Source organism: Marmota marmota, unplaced genomic scaffold (assembly GCF_001458135.2).
Source record: "Marmota marmota marmota unplaced genomic scaffold, marMar, whole genome shotgun sequence".
Classification (NCBI taxonomy): domain Eukaryota; kingdom Metazoa; phylum Chordata; class Mammalia; order Rodentia; family Sciuridae; genus Marmota; species Marmota marmota.
This window is the reverse complement of record NW_026000242.1, coordinates 27,643,377-27,653,203: the sequence shown is the minus strand read 5'-3', so window position 1 is coordinate 27,653,203 and position 9,827 is coordinate 27,643,377. Positions and strand designations below refer to the sequence as shown.

Here is a 9,827-nt window from a genome sequence, read left to right as displayed (position 1 = left end):
GGGCGATTTGCTGAATAAGCAGTGTGACCCTCCGTGCGACAAATCTCTCACCTTTGAGCCCCCGTAGCAGATCCTTGTGCGATGGAAATCCTTCCTCCAGGTTCCGGAGCACCCCACTATTGCTGGAAATTCTTAACAAGATAGCCTTTAGCCGTCCTGACTCGTCATTCTCCCACACAGTGACGCGGCACACGGGGGCAATGCACTCCACTCGCCGCCATCTTCCAGCCTTCTCCACCCATCCCCAGCCTTTTAATTTTTTTATTCTGAGACAGGATCTTGCTAAGTCGTCCAGGCTGGCCTTGAACTTTCGATCTTCCTGCCTCAGTTTCCTGAGTCTGATACTGCAGGAACTGTAATGTCATACATTACTGCATCCATCCAGTTTAACCAATTCAAGCATACAACTCAGTGGCAGTAATTACATTTATGATGCTGTGCAACCATCATCACTGTCCACCTTCAGAACCTTTTAATCACCCCAAACTGAAACTCTGTACCCATTAAAAAATAACTCCTTATTGATTTCTCTCTCTAGTCCTTGGTAACCACTATTATATTTTCTGTATATAGAAATGTCTATTCAAATCTTTTGCATATTTTAAAATTGAATTATTTTTCTTTTGATTGTTGTCTTGTAAGAGTTAAAGAATATTGCATTTGGTTTCTGGATACAAATTCCTTATCAGACATATAGTTTGCCAAATATTTTTTTTGCATCTCATGAATTTCATGACAGTGTCCTTTGAAGCACAAAAGTTTTACATTTTGATAAAGTCCAATTTACCTACTTTTTCTTTTTCTTTTCTTTTTTTTTTTTTTTTTGTGTGTGTATTTGGTGTCTTATCTAAGAAAACTGTTGCCTAACCTTAGGTTACAAAAATTTGATTCCATTTTCTTCTAAAAGTTTCTAGCTTTAGCCTTAAATTTAAGTCTGTAATCCATTCAGACTTATTTATTTATTTACTTTTGGTACCAGGGATTGAACTCAAGGGCACTCAATCACTGAGCCACATCCTCAGCCCTATTTTATATTTTATTTAGAGATAGTGTCTCACTGAATTGCTTAGCACCTCACTTTTGCTGAAGCTTTGAACTTGTGATCCTCCTGTCTCAGCTTTGAGAGCCACTGGGATTATAGTTGTGTGTCAGAGCCTGGGCAGGCTTATTTTTGTATATGGTGTGAGGTATAGGGTTCCAACTTTATTCTTTTGCATGTGGCTATCCAGTTTCCCCAGACCATTTATTGAAAAGAATATTCTTTTCTCATCAAATTATATGGGTATTGTTGAAAATCAATTGACTATAAATGTAAGAGGACTATATATGTAAAATGACTCTATTTGGATTCTCAATTTTATGTCATGTATCTATATTTCTATTCTAATGTCAGTAGCATAATGTCTTGATTATTACAATTTCATAATAAGTTTTGAAATTGTGAATCTTCCATCTTATTTTTCCATTTTAAAATTGTTTTGGCAGTTCTGAGTTCCTTGCATTTCCACATGAATTTTAGGACCAGAGAGAGTTGCACTGGATCTGTAAATCAATTTGGGTAGTAGTGCCATATTAACAATATTAAGACTTTCAAACCATGTTTATGGGATGTCATTTTATTTTTTTAGGCTTTTAATTTCTTTTTTTCAATTTCTTTTTTATTGTTTAGTATATTATAGGTATATATAATAGTGGGATTCTTTTTGACATTCATAAATGCATGTAACATAGTTTTCTCTATTTCAATCCCCAGTACTATCCCTTCTCTCCCCTCCTCCCTCTCCCTGATCCCCTTTTTCTAAACTACTGTTTATTTATTTTTAAATTAGTGCCTTATAGTTATATATAAAATTGGATTATATATAATTATATATAAAATTGGATTCCATTATTATGTATTTATACATACATATAGGATAATTTGGTCAACTTCATTCCTCATGTTCTTCCCCCTTTCCTCCCTTTCTCCTTTCCTCTTTGTACTCCACTTCTACACTGCTGATTTCCCTTCTATTTATGTGAGATCCTTCCCTTTTTATTTTCTTTCTAGATTCTGCATCTGAGAGAAAATATTTGACCCTGAACTTTCTTAATCTGGCTTATTTCACTTAGCATGATTTCTTCATTCCCATTCATTTACCAGCAAATTACATAATTTCATTCTAAGAAGAAATATCGGAGTAGAATTCCATTGTGTATACATACCACATTTTGTTTATTCATTTGCCTATTGTTAGGAACCTAGGTTGGTTCCATAACTTGGCTATTGTGTATTGTGCTGCTACAAATACTGGTATGCACATATCCCTGTAGCATGCTGATTTTAGTTCTTTCGATAAATACCAAAGAGAGGGGTATGTTAATTCCATCCTTTGTCTCTTGAGGGGTTTCCATACTGCTTTCTTAAGTGGTTGTGTCAATTTGCACCCCCATAAAAAATGTGTAAGTATACCTCATTCCCCACATTTATGCTACCAATTATCATTATGTGTATTCTTTATGATTGCCATTATAATTGGGGTCTGATGAAATCTCAGTGTAGTTTCAATTTACATTTTCCTGATTTCTAGGAAGTTGAGCATTTTTCATATATTTGTTGGCCAATATCTCTTTAGATCTTTTGTCCATTAATTAAATGGATTATTAGTTTGGGGAGTGTTAAGGTTTTTTTTGAGTTCTTTATGTATTCTGGTTTTTAATCCCATGTTCGAGGGTAGCTGGCAAATATTTTCTCCCATTCTGCAGGCTCTATCTTCATGATCTTAATTATTTCCATTGCTATTTAGAGGCTTTTTAATCTGATGCTATCCCACTTATTGATTCTGGATTTTATTTCTTGTTGAGAGCCACAGCCGAAGCGGCCCCAGCAAACTTCCAGCTGCCAGCTGATGATTGGCTCACAGCAGCCCCAGCAAACTTCTAGCTGCCAACTGATTGGCTCCTCTGCGGTGATGCTCATTGGGCTGTTTCCCCGCCCTTTCAGACCACGGAGCTACTCATTGGGGGACTTTTTTTTGGCTCTGCCCACATGACCCAGCCAATCGGCCTCAAAGCAGGAGGAGTGGGGGAGGTTGAGAGGCTTGTGGGAAGCCGGTGGTGGCAGTTGGGCTGTGAGGGTTTTCCTGAAGAGCTGTGTGGGTGCAGTGTGTGTGTTCTAAAAATAAAGTTCATTTTCTTTTGACAAATGGCTCCTGAATTGTGCCCAGCCAGACTGCAGCAAAATTTCTTGAGCTTTAGGAATCTTATTAAGGAAGTCAGTGCCTAATTAGAACATATTGGAGTGTTGTTCCCATGTTTTCTTTTAGCAGTTTCATGATTTCTGGTCTAATTTCTAGAACTTTGATCTATTTTGAGTTGATTTTTGTGCAAGGTGAGAGGTAGAGATCTAGTTTCATTCTTCTACATATATACATCCAGTTTTTCCAGCACCATTTTGCTGGGAGCCATTAGCCAAGTAGGTATGACAATTTCCTTGCCAGCGTACCCCATGTTGCTGACATTTTGCAGTGACATTGAATGTAGTTGACCTTGCTCAAGGACCAGGGCGGATTAGGGTGTTCCTGGTTTAACATAATCGGGTTTAGGGCGTTCCCAGTTTAGGTTCCAGGTTTAAGGTTTAAGATTATTCCTGCTGGGAATAGGGCGTATCCTGCTGCCTGAGTTCCCCTTGAGTTCTCACGGGATTCAGACAGTATATTTTGGGAGACTGAAGCCCAGTGAGGTGAATTTGGGAGAGAACGTGGATTTGGGCAGAGAACGTGGATTTCCCCAGAACGTGATTGTAGACGGCTGGTATGAGTTCGGGAATAAAGAGTTGCTGTTTGAATCTACAAGCTGTGTGGTGGCTCGTGATTGTGTGCCCAGCCAGACTGCGGCATTTGTGCCCAGCCAGACTGCGGCACCATTTGTTAAAAAGGATATCCTTTTTTCCAACATATACTTTTGGCACCTTTGCCAAGGATCAGATGACTTTATTTATGTGGATTTATCTCTGTGACTTCTTGTCTATTTCATTCATCTTCACAATTGTTTTTATGCCAGTACCATTCTGTTTTTTTTTTTTACTATATCTCTGTAGTATAATTTGAAGTCAGTTATTATAAAGCTTCCAGCATAACTTTTTTTTTTTTAAACTTAGAATCGCTTTGGCTCTTCTGGGTCTTTTATTCTTCTGTATGAATTTTAGAACTGCTATTTCTACCCTAGTACTGTGAAGAATATCATTGGCATTTTGATGGGAATTGCATTGAACCTGTAGATTGCTCTTGTTAATATGGCCATTTTGATGATATTAATTCTACCTATTCAGGAACATGGTAGGTCTTTCTATCTAAGGATTTCTTCAATTTCTTTCTTCAGTGTATTAAAATATTTTTGTAGAGGTCTTTCATCTCTTTAGTTGGACTTATTCCTAAGAATTTTTTTTTTTGTTTTACTTTTGAGGTTATTGTGAATGGAATAGTTTTTTTAATTTATTTCTAGGCAGATTCACTATTGGAGTGTAAGAAAGCTATTGATATTTTTTGTTCATTGTTGATCTTGTATCCTGCTACTTTGCTAAATTTAAACAAATCTAGAAGTCTTCTGGTGAAATTTTTTTGGATCTTCTAGATATAGAATTATGTCCTGAGCATATAGAGTTAGTTTGACTTATTCTTTTCCTATTTGTATCTCTTTATAATTTATTTCTCTTGCCTGATTGCTCTGACTAGAGTTTCAAGAATTATACTGAATAAGAATTGTGAAAGTTAGGCTTTTAATTTCTTTTAACAATGTTTAGCAGTTCTCTTATACTTAGTCAATTTTATTCCTAAGTGTTTTATTCTTTTTAATGATATTGTGAATAAAATTGTTTTCTTATTTTTGATTGTTCCTGCTAGTGTATAGAAATATAACTGACTTTTGCTTATTGATCTTGTATCCTGGGATATCACTGAATTCATTTTCTAGTTCTGATTGTTCATTAGTAGATTCCTTAGGATTCTCAATATACAAAACCATGCCATCTGAAAGTTATTTAATTGCTTTTTCTTGACTAATTGCCTTGGCTAGAACACCTAGTATAAAGTTGAATAAAAGAGGTGAACATGGTTATTCCTGTTCCTGACCTGAGGAGAAAGCATTCAATCCTTTACTGTTAAATATGATGTTAATTTTTTTGGTAAAAATTTGATAAAATGTCTTTATCAGGTTGAAGAAATTTTTCCTTTTTATAAATTGGTGCATTATACCTCTTTTTCCGGCTGGAACCATGGAGGGTGCCGAAGAGAAGAAAAAGAAGGTTCCTGCTATACCATAAACTCTTAAGAAAAAGCGAAGGAAAAGTGCAGAACTGAAGGTAAAGTGCCCGAGGAAGAAGTTTGCCCAAAAGATGCTTCGAAAGGCAAGGAGGAAGCTAATCTATGAAAAAGCCAAGCATTACCACAAGGAATATAGGCAAATGTACAGACCAGAGATTCATATGGCTAGAATGGTAAGAAAAGCTGGCAACTTCTATATACCTCCAGAACCCAAATTGGCATTTGTTATCAGGATCAGAGGTATCAGTGGTGTGAGCCCAAAGGTTCGTAAGGTGTTACAACTACTTCCCCTTCGCCAGATCTTCAATGGCACCTTCCGTTAAGCTCAACAAGGCTTCAATTAACATGCTGAGGATCGTAGAACCTTACATTGCATGGGGGTACTCAAACCTGAAATCAGGGAATGAACTAATCTACAAGCGTGGATATGGCAAAATCAACAAGAAACTAATTGCCTTGACAGATAACGCTTTGATTGCTAGATCTTTTGGTAAATATGGCATCATCTGCATGGAAGATCTGATTCATGAGATCTACACTGTTGGAAAATGCTTTAAAGAAGCAAATAACTTCCTGTGGCCTTTCAAATTATCTTCTCCAAGAGGTGGAATGAAGAAAAAGACCACCCATTTTGTAGAAGGTGGAGAAGCTGGCAACAGGGAAGACCAGATCGACAGGCTTATTAGAAGGATGAACTAAGGTATCACCATGGTATTTTTGCAATCTGGTCAATTAATAAAACAGTACCTGCTCTCAAAAAAAATTGGTGCATTATAATCATACATAAGAATTTTTGTTACATATTCATACATGCACACCACTATAATGATATAATTTGGTCAATATCATTCCCCAGTACCTTCCCTTTCTTTCCCTGCCTCCTTCCTCTGGTGCCTTCCTCTACTCTACTAGTATCTCTTCTATTTTCATGAGATCTACTCCCTTCTACTCCCTACTACTCCCCTATTTTTTTCCTTTATAGATTCCACATATGAGATAAAAAATATGACCCGTGACTTTCTGAGTTTGACTTATTTTGCTTAACATAATATTCTCAATTTCCATCCATTTTCTTGCAAATGACATAATTTCATTCTTCTTTATGGCTGAATAAAACTACATTGTATATATATATTTTCTTTATTTTTTCATCTATTGATGGATGTCTAGGATCCTGAGGAAGTTCCTTCTATTCTTAGTTCATGAAATATTTTATAACTGGAATGTGTTGGATTTTGTCAAATACTTTTTATTTATTTGAGATGATCATGATTTTTCCCATTTATTTTATTAATATGGTTTATTGCCATGATTGGTCTTTAGATGTTGAGCCAATCCTGTACTCCTGGGATAAGCCTTATGTGACTATGGTGTGTAATCCTTTTCATGTGTCTCTAGATTTGATCTGCTATAGTTGCATCTCACAACTGCTGTGGCAGTCATATCTCTGATCTTGAACACTGATGAATGGCAAAGGTTAACCTATATGCTAAATACCACTTAACTGGATTACTCAGGAGATCCTGAGAGCTTGATAAGATCAGCCACTAAAAGAGGCACAGGGCCTATTGTTGCTATTTCTATTCCAGTATGTGGAAGAAGCATGCTGATGAGTTGAATTTGAGTTTAGTGAGTTGATGTACAAGATCTCCTATGATATCTTATTTTTAAATGTGTTATAGTTTGGCACCAGACTACCTAGCCTGACTTTTTGCCTAGAAAATATGGCCTTTATTTGCCATTGTAGCCATGTCATTCAGATCTGAAGCCCAAGCTATAGGAGCATTCTGTAATGTGGACAATTTGGAGAAGGGCCTAGATCTAGGTAGATGTTTACCCATTTCAGACTCCCAGTTTCCCTACTTGGTCCTGGTGTTTGTTGTTTTTGCTTGTTAAACACTACAAATGATCAATACAAAAGACTCTGAAACCCAAAGGATGAAAGTTATTATAGTCAGATCCTAATGTCATATTAATGACTCCAATTACAGTCCAGAGACCCAAATATGCCTGCAGTAAAGGAAAATTAGTCAGAAAGTTGTCTTGGAGCAAAATGCCAGATGTAATTACAGGAGAAAGGTAGCTTTAGGTTTGGAACCTAATCAAATTGAGTGAGTCCTCTGAGTTTATGACTTTCTTCACTAAGCAATATCATTATATATTAATGTTATTTGCTAGATAAAGGCAGGATGATAAAAATCCCGAGTCTTACATGGAGTTTATGGGTCTAAAGCCTGTCATCCTAGCCTAGACACCTCTTTACTTCTCATGGAGTGTCTACAAAGCTGGTTTTAGGCAGCAGGCTTAATCCATGGTCCTTTATACACTTTAAAGATAGTTTCATATTCAGGTGTAAAATGGTGTTTTGAATATATTTCTCCTCTCAACTATCAGCTAATCCTGCTCTTGCGGTGTCCTTGGGAAATTTACTTTAATTGAATATTGAATCTCTGTTTTCTTCTCTGTAAAACTGAACTTCCCTTCCTGTGTTTTTATGATAATTAAATGAACATCTGCAAGGCATTTAGCAAGGAGTTGGGCATACAGGAGGTGCCTAGTAAAAGTTATTGCTTCCTTTTCTTCCTTCAGTTCAGGCAAGAATATGCTCTGCAGTTACGAACCCAGAAAAGAGTTAACAGTGTGTGGTGGCTTAGAGATCACAGCCATGAAACCAGGTAAGAGTTAAGAGTATGAACTCTGGAACCAGAAAGCCTGGGAGTTAGTCCTGGCTGTGCCATTTTCTAGCCATATGGCTTAACAGAGCAGGCCATCCAACCTCTCTGATCCTCATTTTAATGAAATAAATGATAACAGTGTTTCAGGAAGAGGCACATTACTTGCTGTTCCTTTAGTTCTTATATAAGAAGGTTCCTGATTCCTGCCTGGGCTGTCCTAATCTCCAATCTTTTGCCTTCACCACCTCTATGTTGCCCTTATGCTCCTTGCACTCCTCTTTGGGGCTAACTAGGTCACAGCCAGGTTGGGATGGTGACTGCAAGCCCCCTCAGATGTGCACAGTTATCCATTCTGTACACAGGGTGTGTACCTGTGTGTAATTTGGGTCAGTCACACCTCCAATGAGTCTGGGTTTGGCACACCTTGATAAATGGCTTTATCTTTGAGTATTTATTTCCTTGTCTGCAAAAGGGCCTAATGATACCTCACACTTGCTTCATGGAGTTGTGGTGAACTTAAATATCTGTTAATATTTATTAAATACTTAACCTGTGCATTATGTTAAATACTTCACAGGAGTTTCCTCATTGAATTCTTATAACTCTATATGATTGATGCTACTATTGTTATTTTACAGATGAGGAAACTGAGGCTTCAAGGGTAATTAATCTTGTCCAAGGTCACATAGTTATTATACGACAAAGATAGATCTAGGCCCACATTTTTTTTTAATTGCAGTGCTGGGAATTGAACCCAGAGCCTCAACACATACTAGGCAAGCATTCTACCACTAATATACATTCCCAGCACACCAACCGCATCTTTCTGACCCCAGCAGTAATTTAGGAAATGCAATGAGATGACATGGATAAGCACTGATGATAAGATATCAACCTCATGGCAGGCACTCATGATGTTATCAACCTCAGAGGGTAGTGAGATTAATATTTCAATACTTCTTAAGTTTTGGAACATGACCAAATGTCTTGAGGATGGAAATCAGATACCCTGACTCTAATCCCTTCCACTCTTTCTTGCTGAGCCAACTCTCCTAGTGATCATCTTTTATCCTTGGAAAATTACCAAGGGAGAAGTCCACTTTGCAGCCTTATAGGTGTATACTCATAAAGAAAATACCTGGCTATTTCCCTAAGGGTTGTATAAAAGAAGTAAATGAGTAAATAAAATGATTACTTAATCAGACCCTACTGGAAAGAAGTTATAGAGCAAGGTTGGATTGGAAGAGACAGAGGTAAAGACCATTTTATGGCCAAAGTTGGGATTTCCACCCACTGACTATGGAATGGGGTTGGGTCTAATGAGTGTTTGTAAAAGATCTTTGAAATTTCTGAGATGAAAGGCTATACTCTGTTTCTCAAGGAGCTTTGCTTGTTCTCATTGATCTGTTTGACTGAAATTGGGGATGGAGGGCCATGAAATAATTCATGCACATTAAAGATAAATTATACCCCTTTGTATCCTCACCACCTAACTCAGTTTAATGGGGCAATATAAATGTCTGTTTTCATTGACAGAAGTAGGGGTTTGACATGATTTCCCTTCTTGGGTCTGGTTTTCTTCATTCAAACAATCCCGTCTTGTGCCTCTTGTGTTTATTAGATATGCAGTTATGAGTTGCCATGCATATTTATGTGGGGAGAGGTAGAGAGATGGAGGAGTGAAAGAGAGATGAAAGGTGCACTCTTTTTTTTTTTCTTTTGCATGCCAGTCAAAGTATATACTGGCCAATGCACAAGTGTTCATAGCATTGGGGATATGTGTGTATTTGGGGGGTTAGTATGTAAAATAGCGAGGGGGATACACCACACACACACATACACACACACACAA

The 9,827-nt window shown here is 37.3% G+C and overlaps 1 pseudogene across 1 annotated transcript; it reads left to right on the top strand.

Annotated features, from left to right (window-relative positions):
- The first annotated feature begins 5,236 nt into the window (after positions 1-5,236).
- Positions 5,237-6,039, top strand: LOC107146016 (annotated as a pseudogene). The gene has a single exon (XR_007344481.1). The product of XR_007344481.1 is annotated as a 60S ribosomal protein L7-like (transcript).
- Positions 6,040-9,827: the final 3,788 nt, after the last annotated feature.